This window comes from Vombatus ursinus, unplaced genomic scaffold, assembly GCF_900497805.2.
Source record: "Vombatus ursinus unplaced genomic scaffold, bare-nosed wombat genome assembly UNPS02003292.1, whole genome shotgun sequence".
Classification (NCBI taxonomy): Eukaryota; Metazoa; Chordata; class Mammalia; order Diprotodontia; family Vombatidae; genus Vombatus; species Vombatus ursinus.
Window position 1 is genome coordinate 14,030,171 of NW_020943070.1, and position 13,414 is coordinate 14,043,584.

Sequence of the window (13,414 nt, forward strand, 5' to 3'; positions counted from 1 at the left end):
CTAAATTTGTAATTTGAAGCCTCATTTCTTAAAGCAAAGATCACAGAAACAAGCTACAGAAAATACTCTGGAACAGGAAATCAAGAAAGCCTCTCTTCCCCTATAATTGTTTAAATTTATCCTGAATGATAAGAATTAATGAATCATTCTTCCTTTGGCACACTACTGAAAAATAGATACATGTCGTACTTTTGTGTGGACTGTTCTTATGTTAGTAAGATGCTAGATAAGTGATTCACTAGGGTCAGGTAAAACCTCCATATTGCCTATGCTCCATATCTGTCTAGAAGGATAGATAGATAATGCAGATATTAAACACTTACTATGCACTAAGTTCTAGGGATGTAAAAACAAGCAAGAAAGATATTTTTTGCCCTCAAGAAGCTTATATTTTAAATGGTGGAAAGTGACATATAAAGGGAAGCTAGAAGTGGAATCCATGTTGGGATCATGATTTGGAAATTTGGAAGTCTGCAATGCACTGGGTTTAAGGAAGATGAGAAGAAAGAACATTTATCATACTTGCTTCCAATGGTGGGGTCCAAGATTTCACAAATGAAGGAAGGGAATAAGCATTTATATAGTACCTACTATGTGCTAGGTATTGAGCTAAGCATTTAACGACTATCTCATTTCATCCTCAGAACAACGTCACAAGGTAGCTGATGTTATTATCCTTACTTTACAGCTGAGGAAACTGAGGCAATCAGAGGTCAAGTGGCTTGCCCAGGGTCACACAACTAATAAGCGTCTGAGGCCAGATTTGAACTCATCTTCCTAATTCCAGGCCTATCACTATATCTCTAACCTCTATATTACTCAGTTGCCTCTATGATGGATGGATGATGGCTGGAGTACAGACAACATGGTAAAAAGTTAACCAAGTTACAGAGAGAACTGCACAGCAAAATTATAATAGTCAGGGACTTCAATGTACACATTTCAGACATGAGATAGGGTTCTCCAGATCCCACTTGCTATTCTTTCTTGCTCCATCTTTTCCTTTTGGGCTAGACCCTCTCTAACCATGCATAGATTGTTTAGGAGGACAGGTGGGGAGGGACCAAAAGGACAAGGTAGGGCAACAAGAAAGGGCAGTAGAACGGGGTTAAGGCCTGAGGCCCGGGCAGAGTTCCTAAAAGGCCGGGAGCTTGCTATCAGTACCTATTCCCAGACTGCCCTCCCGCCTCTTATCTATTTCTTGGAATTTGCCTCAAGACTCTTCTCAAATGCCATGGCCTGCAGGTTTTTCCTATTCCCCCTAGCTGTTAGTGCCTTTCCAATTTACCTTGTATCTGTTTCATATGTGTTTTCATATGTATATGTGCATGCATCCATCCCTGCATGCATACATACATACATCATCTCCCCTGATATAAAAATAAGCTGCTAGAAGTCAGCAATGATTTCACTTCTTTCCTTGCATTCTCAATGACTAGAACAGTGGCTGGCACATAATTGGCATTTAATAAATACTTCTTGATTAATTAACCCAATGCTGCTTTGAAAATTGTGGACAGGAGGTCATGGTGATGAACACCCATGATCCCAGCTATTGGAGGGTGGGGGGACGTTGAGGCGGGTGGATCTTTTGAACTCTGAGACATAGTGGGCTATGCCACTTTGGTATCTGCACTAAGTTCAGCATTAACACGATGAACTCTGGGAAATGGCAGGGCGGGGCATCAGTTTGTCTAAGGAGAGGCAAACTGGCCTAGGTTGGAAACAGAGCTGATCAGAGTTCCCATATCAATAAGAATTGGGGATGGGCCCATGTGTAATGTGAAAATAGCCACTGAACTTATAACCTGGTTAAGATGGGGAGACCTTGTCTTTGAAAACAATAGAAAGGAAAAGAAAAAAAAGCATCTTCTGACAGTACAATGTGCCCAAGATAGGAATTTAAGTGACATGATTGAGAATTTGTCAGTCCTAAAAATAAGGGCTGGTGAATTCAGACAGGGATGAACTGACTTCAGTCAAATGAATGACTATGTGATAGACAGATGATACCCAGAGAGATGAAAGACAGACGTGATAGATAATTAAATAGATGAGAGACAAATAGATTAGATAGATAGGTAGATGGGTAGCTGATAGATTAGATACATAGATAGAAAGAGAATTTTATTAAGTGCTTACTATGTGCCAGGCCCTATCTTCCACAAAATTAGATCCGTTATAAAGTTAATTCAATTCAGTCATTTATATGACTGTGGAAATATCAGAAAGACCTTTTTTTTGTTTTTGGTCATTTCTTTTCATCATCTAGACACAGGCACCAGCTAAAATAAGGACTCTCCTGAATATTTTAATGACTTCTCAAACTATTTTTTGCATGTGTCACTCCAAATTTGGATGATATGCTTCTGACATAATATGATGGATGCTCTTCAGCTGAGGTTTTTTTTCTATGCACATGAGCCCATTATTAGTATCATCAGTATCATTAATATCATATTATTAACATCATCAAAGAACAATGATAACTAACACATTGATAGTGCTTTAAGGGTTGCAAAACACTTTATAGATATCTCAATTATTCACATAAACCCCTTTCTTTTGTGAAGAAGTAAAAAGTTTGCCATTTTGTTTATTGGGAATAGTGAACCACAGTCTCTGACTCAAGAATTAGGCATGGTAATAGTAAATTTACTATATTTTGTAAAAATCAAACAGACTAGCTGGCCTTCTACTGGGATGTATGTGGAGGACTCCTTTAGCTAGGGATGTAAAACTTGGCAGAAGACTTTCAGCCAGCAACTGTCTCCCCCATTCCTTTCTTCTCCTGGTCATCATCACTACTACAATCAGTTATCATTTCCTACAGACAGAAATGGAAAGCAAGAAAACCATGACTCCATTACTCCACTGAACAATGGTGAAAAGCATATTTGGAAAGTCAAGGAGAATATGTGAAACTTGTTAGCCGTCAATAATTTTGCAGTTCTCTCAGAACAGTGATAAGTTTTGCAAATATGATTACACCACCCTCAGAACTCTTCACATTGGTAATGAGTTGTTTCTTTTGCATCTAGAAATACAAGGACTAGTCGCTTACTACTTCTGCTTGTCCACATTTGGAGACAGTTCTGGCCAAAAATGCTGCAAGAGATTCCCTTTACACCACACACACACACACACACACACACACACACACACACACACACGCACACTCCCCTAAAGACATAAATCTCACCAATTCACCATCTCACTCTACAGAATCTATTAAAACCTGTGCTTTTATTTAACATGAAGGGCTCTCTTACTTTGCCAGAAGCTGGGGAGAGGATGAAGAGGATTCCACTGCCATTTGCTGTCTTCTCTACATTTCATTCTTGCCTTGGCATAGCCTGTGAATCACAGACGTTTCCAAGATAGATGTTCCCAGATAGAGAAGTAATTCCCCTTTAACAACCTGGAGGTAAGCTCTTCCTATTTTCTTTTTCTAGAGACATAGCTGTTTCCAGCTCTACCATAATATGGGCTCTCCCAGGAGACAACACAGGTGTTTGCTCCTATGCTTAGGTTTACCAGAATTGAAATACACAGGGATGTTTGTTTCTTTTCACAGTAATTAGTGAAAGTGTAAGATGAGAACATCATGGGCTGGGGAGGAAGGTGGGAATTGAGGAAGTATGCTGAATGAAAGTGCTAGTTGTGAGACATTCACAAGTTTCCATATTCATTCCTTCTGAATGGAGAGCCCTTCTGGAATATTCACAGTTTCTTCCCAGTAATTCCACTATGATTCAACACTTATGGACTTAGCGGGATTTCAGGAAATATTTCTGTCCTCAAATCTAAGTTAAAAGATTGATCTGGAACAAACAGAGGTGGGAGTGGTATGGATGAGGGGAAACATCATCAGAGCCACAAATTGGAATATTTTAATTTGGGGCAAAAACAGTTGGGAGGAGGTGGCTTCAGTGAGTAGATAGTCCAATTATGGGTGCAGTTGTCAGGTAAAGAGAGGAAGTCCTTGCCCCAAAGCAGCTTGAGTAGGAAGGCAAGCCCCAAGAGAGGGTTGCTACAGTGATGGGACCCTGGGGTGAGTGGCCCCGGGGCAGTTATGCTACAGAGATGTGCCTCTCCCACGGATGTTGGCATCCTGAGGCAAAGTCTCATCCACCCCATGGTAATTACAGCTCCATCCTGACAGCAGTAGCTGACCTTTGCTTTCTGTGTTGTGGCTGATAAACAATATGAGTGAATGCCCTTGTTATTTCAACATTCTTCTTCCTGCAAAGGTCCATACAATAGAACTGCTGCTCTCTTCCTATAAGCCCAGGAGTCCCAGGCTTCCCAGAGGTCACATTCCTGATTTGTTTCATCAGCATTACCACTGTGAAGTGGTAGTGAAAATTAAGTGAAGAGCCAAGATCACCAAGGATAAAGCTGTGACAAGCCACCAGGTCACCAGTAGTAAAGTGATTTTCATTACCACACAGGTTGTGTTGGGCCATATGTAGATTGTATTCATAGCTAAACACTTGAGCAGCAAAACAAGCCGACACAGAGGTGATCATAGAGAGGAAAAGGCATTTGAACAGTTTAGTAGTTTCCCAGAAATGCAGTCTCAAGAAATGGAACATGATCACAATTGGAATAATCTTGTTTATTTGCAGACCTGGTCACAGCACTCCCGTACTCAAAACTCTTCAATGGCTCCCAACTGTCTTCTAAGTAAAGTGGAATTTGTAAGTGGCAGAGCCATGGTTCAAATCCAGTTCCTCTGACTGTAGATCTAATGCTCTTTCCACTTCATTGTGCTACCTCCATAATGATAATTAATAATAAGAAGTAACATTTATACAGGCCCAGTGTTCTAGGAACTGTGCTAAGTACCTTACAATTATTATCCCATTTGATCCTCACAACAACCTTGACAGATAGCTGCTGTTATTACTCCCATTTTACAGATGAGGAAACTGAGACAGACAGAGGTTAAGAGATTTGCTCAGGGTTACACAGATAGTAAATGTCTGAGGTAGAATTTGAACTCAAGTCTCATTGATTTCCAGGCCAAGCACTCTATGCACTGTACCACTTAGATGCTCTTTACTTGTATTAGGTCAAATTGTAGCTGTGATTTCCAAAAATCAAGTACCAACTCATATTTACATAGAGCTTGAAGCTTTACAAAGTGTTATACAGTTGCATGATGTTTTCAGGAAATATGAAAAGGATAAAGATCAGATCTAAAATATTTAGTTACCAAGGACAGGGGAAGCTGATTCCCTAAAAGAATTCACATGAAATCACCATGACAGAAGGGCATTTTGAGAAGTCAAAAAAATTGAGTCTTTTGGCATAACCAGTGCTATCTCCTTTCCCTGTTTGATCTTCTCCATATATTTATAACAATTCTGGTAACTTGTAGATGTATTACACAGTGGGGAATTGCCAAGTCTAGGAAAGTTTAAAGTTACATTATGGAATTTGGAACAGCATCACAAGATAATTAGAAATTCAGTCTGTCTTTGCTCATTCTCCTAAAGACTGCAGGTGGCAATTTAATTGTAACTCCAGCCCCAGAGGCACTGCCAGAGTCAGAGTACTGGACTCCTGTCCCAGTTCTGCAGTTTACTAGCTATGTGACTTAGGGCAAGTCCATCACCTCTCTGGGCTTCAGCAACCTCATCTGTAGAGAGAGGAGACTGTATTAAGTTATTTCTAAGGACTGTTTGACCTCGATCATTCTATTATTTTTTTAAAAAGTAGTCCAATTATGGATGCAGTTGTCAGGTAAAGGGAGGAAGTCCTTGCCCCAAAGCAGCTTGAGTAAAAATTCTTCATCTATTAAACTGAAGAAAGCAAATCAGCACCATGGATAGAGCACTGGATCAGGACTTAGGAGGGGACTGTGTTTGAATCCACCTCAGACACTAGATGTGTGACTCTGAAGCAAGTCATTTAACCTTTCTGGGCCTCAGTTTCTTCATCTATAAAATGAGAAGATTGTTCTGGATGGCCTTAAAGGTCCCTTCCAGTGCTAGGTCTTCAATATAACTGATTACAGGCCATCTGAAGACATTTCCTCCCCCTTTCCCCTTTATTTTTCTCTTCCCACTGAGTCAAAAATACATCAGTATCCAGAAATCTCAGTCAATGTAATGTTATCATTTTCACTTGCACATTAAATAGAACACAGAAAGAACTAAAATTCATTATTTCTTCCGTTTTAAAGAAATTGTCAAATCTAATTCATCACTTAATAACTTCAACAAACTATGCAAATAGAAACTTAAAGTCTGAAATTTCTATCAGTAAATAATTTACAACTCAATTGTTAGAAGATTTAAAGCTGACTTGCATTCGCACCTGTCTTTTCCCTCACTTTGAACACTGGACAATTGTGAAAACACTTTGTAAAGTTTAAAGTGCTATATATTATCTAATTTGCATTTTAGCACAAAAATTTAATTCAATGTATTAAACTTCAAGATGGCAAACTATAAATCATACACCCAAAGTAAAATGCAGTGCCTTATCTGTTGAGTAAACTTTTGCTTGTGGACTTTCAATTAATATTCAGTTTTATAAGAATACTTAATCATAAACTATTGTTGAAAGAAAAGCAACGCACTAGTATAATAAGAAAAATAGCCACTGTGAAAAATTGTAATAAATATTTTTCATAAAAGTGAGGTATCCACAAACTATAGGCATATAGATTTGTGAGAATTAGAAAAAAATTAAACACCATTCACAATTGTTCAGTTGTGTCCAACTCTTCATGACCTCATGGAACATACTGTCCATGAGGTTTTCTTGCCAAAGATACTGGAGTGGTTTGCCATTTCCTCTCCACTAGATTAAGGCAAACACAGGTTAAGTGACTTGCTCAGGGTCACACAGCTAGTATGTGTCTGAGGCTGGATGTGAACTCAGGTCTTGCAGACTCTATCTACTGAGCCGCTTATCTTCCTCCTAGGCAAATAGAGGTTAAGTGACTTGCCTAAGGTCACATAGCTGATAAGCATCTGAAGATGGATTTGAGTTCCAGTCTTCCTGACTCCAGCCCCAGTACTCTATCCACTGCACCATCTAGCTGCCCCATTCACAATTACTTGTAAACAAATCCAAAATCACAACTAATTAAAGAAATGTAAGTTAAAAAAAAAACTTTAGGAATGACCTTAGAACCATCAAACTCATAAAAGTGGGTTAAAAAGATGACAAGACTCAATGTTAAACTGGGATGTGAGCTAATAGGCATGAAAAATCCGTAGTGGACTTGTAAAATTATTTGCACATTTTGGAAAGCAATATGCAACTTCAGGATCAGATGGAGAAGTTAAAGATCATAGAGGGAATTAGCACTCACAGGTCAAATAGCAATCTAGGAATCTAAAAGGAAACAAAAGTTAGCTCTTCCATACAGCTTGGGACTAAACAAAGAGGCCCCCCAAAACCTTTGAGAACAGGGAAAGGAGCCAGGAGGAACTGTTCACTTGATCAGTTTGAAGAACTGATGAGAAATGCTTTAGCTTTCTGCTCTTTCTTTTCTTCCCTTTTGAGTATGGTTTTTGGGCCTCATAGTTCTCTCTCTCTCTCTCTCTCTGACTTTTATTAAGGAGATGTGTCAAATTTCTCTCCTTTCTCTCCCTTCTCCATTCTCATTGGCCATGACAGCTATGAACACATAGCACTGAGCATATGTGTTTGCCTAGGTGAGCCTGAGATTGGACCACAGATCCCTGGCTACCCTTTTTTTCTCTCTCTCTCTCTCTGTTTTTTCTTCTCTTGGTCCAGGTTACCAAACTCTGTCGCCATCTTGAAAGATGGAAATTGTCCAGTTTAACAGCTACCTCATGAGTTCAAGAAATTGGAAATTCCTGACTGCCAGGTCCCCAACAAGAGATGCTTTCTGCAATATACCCCTTCTTGGAGAAGACACACCACTTTGAAGAGAAACTGCCAGAAGAAAGATGTAGCCTAAAGAACAAAGAAAGTTTGTCATAAGATCCAGACACGTGAGTTGTACAATGTTGGTCAGAAGTGAAAGTGGATAAACAATCTCATTGGCAGCCCCAGAAAGTGTCTTAACTCCTGGGAGAAAATAATAGGAGTGATGAGCTGCAAGTCTGTGTTTTAAGGATTTGTTAATGCTTGCTTAAGAGTCTTTTGTGTTTTAAGTATTTTTTTTTGTGGTGGGGGAAATAAATATCTAGTTTATGCCTGCTATCTGCTTTATATATTGAGCATCTTATTTGTTTGTTTGTTTGTTTTTTAAGAAAAAGCCCTTTGATTCCTTTTGGGAGAGATGCTCAACATGAGAGATACATAAATTTTGTTTTAGAGACTTTCCTTGGAGTTCTATTCTGTAGTGGGGGTGTAATAAGTTATAAAGTTTGAGAAAAGCTTTACTCCCTGGGAAACCAGGAATAATGTTGTCCCCTCCCCTCCAAAAGACAGTCAATGAAGTACAGAAGGAAAGTTCAGAAAGAAACAGACCAGCAGGAGATCTTTGAAAGTGATGTGTTAAATTTATGATATACTTTTAAAAAATACTAAACTATACATAATAGATTTGTGATTTTATATACAAAGTATTTTTCTGTTGTACTTTATAGAAATGTTCTCTTTTTCTGGCATTTGTTAAGTTCAGAATAAAAAAAAATTCAATTAAAAACTATACCCTTGAGTTGGGTGAAAAAAAAGAAAATAACTAGAAAAAAATGATGGAAGTTCTGTTCATATTAGGTGATTGTGAGAACATAAGGAATCACCAACTCATATGTTGAGTTTCTCATCTCCATAAAATATTTATGTGGGTGAACTATAGTCAGATCAAGAGTACCTGACAAAAATATGAGGTGACAAACAGGTGATTACAGATGATTTCCACAGTAGAATCATAATTAGCAGAGATCTACAGAAAACAGCAAATTCTGTTGTGTTTGTTGATACCAAAAAACAAACAAAAAAAGCATTTGACTCTGTAGAGCCAAAGACAGTGGTAAAAACTTTCCTCTCCTCAAGCAAGGTATCTCATACACATGCTAAGATCATATAACAGATATAACACATGACAGATACATCCACAGAGATAGCTTTGATACCTTTGATTATTAATATCAGGCAGAATAATTGTGTCTGTCATTGTCCTGGAGGGGCCTAATGCAAAGTATAAGGTTTCTCCTATGTATAGAATTTTTAGGTGAAAAAGGATTGGGGTTTTTTCCCTCTCCCACTTGAAAATATACAGTTAAAAGGTAATGTTGTTGAATGGATAACATCAGCCTCCCAAGTGTCCCCTTGATACATAGTAGCTGTGGGAAACAGTGTGGGTCTCGGTGTTCTATTCAATGCCCTCAAACTCTTAGTATAGAGTAGCTACAGCCCTACTTTGATAGGAAGAGTTTCTTGTGAACTCCGTAGCCTCATGAAATCACAGATCCTAGTGTGAAAACACACAGAAAAAGCATCTCACTGCACATATGAATGAATGAAAGGGGAAAAAAAAGTTGTTAATCACCTACTATATGTGTATATATGTATATGTATATATATTTTAAGTGATATAAACATACAAATATACGTACAAATGTATATACTACATATTATGCATTCCAGTAGATTGTGAGCTCCCAGAGGGCAGGAATTATTTTTGCCTTTCTTTGTGTCCCCAGTGTTTAGCATAGTGCCTGGAACATAGAAGGCACTTAATAAATGCTTGTTGACTTAACTATATGCTAAGGTTGCCCTTAAGGATTTTATACTCTAATACAGGAAGAAATATGTCTGAGTTGGGGCAACTGAGGAATATTTTGGTTTGGAAAATTATAAAAATGGTGACGTACCCCTTCTGGGAGCAACGTCAGACTTGATTTGTGTATAATTCTAGAGCTAGAAAACAGGATGGTAGCCACCCCCACTTCCCACGGTAGTGAGGTTAGTGAGAAGACAGCTAAAAGGTGAAGTTTGCCTGGAGCCAGGCCCTTTATGTCATGGGTGGCTCAGGAACCAATCTCCAATCAAGACAGTAGAGCCTATAGAGCGAGAGTTTCTAGAATGAAAGGTTCCTCTTTTCTGGGGCGTGGATTCTGGTCTGGGTGGCATGGGGCTAACTATGGTAGAGCAGTGAAGTATACCAAAATAAATTCATTATTAATATTTTTTTCTAAATAATTAGGTGTTAATTCTGGAAAAAAATTGCATCTATTCTTTTCTTATACAGGTTCATCTGAAGATACTGTCTAATATCAAAATTGTTTCCAGTGTAAATCCTCCAAATGATAGCTTTTTACAAAATAAAGACAGCCTATCAACTCTTACATAAAGTCACAGTACCTAAATCCATGCAGTTCACAAATACTTCGTCATAGGCCACTACTGGCTATATCTAATTCACACCAGTGTTAGAGCAGGTCAATCAATCGTTACCTGGGCACTATATTTAGAATAACGTGTGATAGAAAAGACCACTGCCATATCTATGCTATCACAAAACAGGAGGCAGTTGAAAGAGCTAATCTCACTAATCTGCAAGATCTCCATACCTACATGGATTCTGTAAGCAATGGAAGACCAGAAATGACACACATTCTCTTCACAAGCCTTTAAAAAAATTTACTCAGGACATTTATTGAATCTTGACACTAACTGCATTGTTATGCTGCCTATCTAAAAGACAGCAATACAGGCTGTTTTTTTCTAGAGTTTTTTAAAAATAAACATCACCTACACTTCCCAATATATCCTCTCTCTCTCACCCAATCATCCCTTATAACAAAGAATAAAAGAGGGGGAAAAATACTCAGCAAAATTAGCCAGCACTTTGAAAAAATCTTGACAATATGTAAATCCATATTCTTCTACCTTTTCAAAGAGAGTGAAGAGGTACCTTTTCATGTTTCTCTTTGAGGGCCAATTTTGGTCATTCTAATTATACAGGGTTCCATTTCTATTGTTCTGTTGCTATTCTTTCCATTACATTGTTGTAAGCATCAAATACATTATTTTCCTGTTTCTGTTTATTTTACTTTGCATCAAATCATATAGGTACTCCCATGCTTCTCTGAATTCATTTCCATTATTTCTTATAGCTATAACCTCACATTTTAATTTTTTTTTCTTTACTTGACAGATATCAAACACACACATATATATGTGTATATATATATATAGTGTATATATGGATATGTGTATACACACACACACACACACACGTTACATAAATATATAAATGTAGTCACAGGGCCATCTTGATGAACTACAAAAGATTGGCTGAACTAAAACTTTCAGCCATATCCAATTTTTTATATGAGGGCATATAAAATTTGCAGGGCAGGAAAGTGGTGCAGTAGATAGAGTGCTGGGCCTAAAGTCAAGAAGACTCATCTTCTTGAATTTAAATCTGGCCTCGGACACTTACTAACTATACGACCTGGGCAAGTCATTTCACCCTGCAGTGGATAGAGCATCATGCTTGGAGTCAGAAGATTCATCTACTTGAGTTCAAGTCTGGCCTCAGACACTTACTAGTTGTGTGACCCTGAGCAAGTCAATTAACCCTGTTTGCCTCAGTTTCCTCATCTGTAAAATGAGTTGGAGAAGGAAATGGCAAACCACTCCAGTGTCTTTGCCAAAAAAACAAACAAACCCTAAATTTAATCACAAAGGGTTGGACATGAGTAAAATGACTGAACAACAATAATAAACTGAATTTACTGTTTTGATCAGCTTAACTGGAAAAAGACATTTTCTGGTTTTGTTTTGTTTTATTTTTAAAGAAATGGTTTTACTTTTCTTCTTTCTACTGATTTGGTCAGTCCAGGTAGTCAAAACAGTTTTAAAAAACCAGCCTGTATTGCTGTCATTTAGATAGGCAGCATAACAATGCAGTTAGTGTCAAAATTCAAGCTCTCACGTAGTTTTAGGCTAGTTGAATAAACATGTGTGTATGAATTAATGAAGAAATGAATGAACTAATGAATGAATCAGCATTTCTTAAGTGCTTACTATATGCTAAGCATTGTGGTAAGCAATGAAGATAGAAAAACAAAAGTGAAATGTATCAGTCCTCAAAGAGCTTACATTCTAGTAGGGGAGAGAATACATAAGGGGAAGCTAGGGAAGAGAGTTCTGGTCTAGAAAGACACAAAGATGGGGAGTGGAACAATAGAGCACATGCCCTTTCCAGATGAGATGGTGGCATTGATCTGGTTACAGTTCTAAGATCAAGAAGTGGAACCTGACTGAGCTGAAGATAAAGACATAGTTCCAGGAAGGGCAGAACTGGTAGATTTAGCTCCTCCCAGGCATTGGCTCTACCTACATAATAGTCCCTAAATACCTTGAAAGCATCAGGGAAATGTGGAGCTGGACAGAAGGTCTGATTTTTTTTTTAAGATGTGATTACCAACTGTATTCTCATTGTAATACAATGTGGAAATTTTACTCCAGAACAAGAACATTTTAATGGACATTTTATGAAAATTAATGATAATTCACCAGGGAGATGAATGGATATCCCAGTCCATAATAAAACACTCCTAAGAATTTCTATCACATGATAATAATGATACAGTCACATGGAGAAATGAGGAATAGGTAATGAGAACAGCCTAAAAAAAACACAACTGGAAAACTTTTGTCATGCTTTAATATAGTTCCTTGAGGGCAAAGATTGTCATCCATATCTTCATATTCTCAGTGTCTTCTGCATAGCAGGTGCTTAATAAACATTTGAAGGATTAAGATACTGAATCTAGGTACCAAATGATGCAACAATTTTATTTTGGCAAACTATATAAACCTGACAATTCATGGTTTATATTTCCATCTAAGCCTTACAAAACACTTTCCTTATAACCCTGGAAAGTAGTTAAAGCAATAGTATTACCCCCATTTAAGGGATCAGGAAACTGAGTCTCAGAGAGGCAAAATGACATATTCACAAGCATACAGATAGGGAAAGTCAGTGATATACCTGGGTCTCATGGTTCCTAAGAGCAGTACTTTTTTCCTCCATTTTGCCACAGAGCCCATCTGTATTCATACAAGTTGTCTTGTATCATTAAGAGATTGGGAGAAGAAAGGGAGCACCCAAAGAACTCCTATTTTCCTTAGACCTCAATTTCACCAGGATTTGGAGTCTCTAAGAAGGTCTGATTTTAAGGATGACCAAATTGATAATCCACCTTGTTACCCCTCTAGAAACAGCATCTCAGCTACTTTGTGCAAACCTGATGGATGGCTACCTAAACATAGCACTTTGTGACTTTGGATTTTGTCTTCATAAATCCTTAAAACTGCTACTTGTGAAGTCAGAGCAGGATAGAATATAGTGGGCCATTGTCTCTCTTGTTTTGGGTGATAAACTTCTATTAATGAAGTCTGAGACTACATTAGATTTTTTGGGTGATCGTATTTTATTACATTGCCTTGTTCAAATAATCAT

The 13,414-nt window shown here is 37.9% G+C and overlaps 1 protein-coding gene across 1 annotated transcript in view; it reads right to left on the reverse strand.

Annotated features, from left to right (window-relative positions):
* PTPRR (protein tyrosine phosphatase, receptor type R) overlaps nucleotides 1–13,414 on the reverse strand; it is a 352,189-nt gene that overhangs the window by 210,477 nt on the left and 128,298 nt on the right. The gene's annotated exons all lie outside the window — the stretch shown is intronic.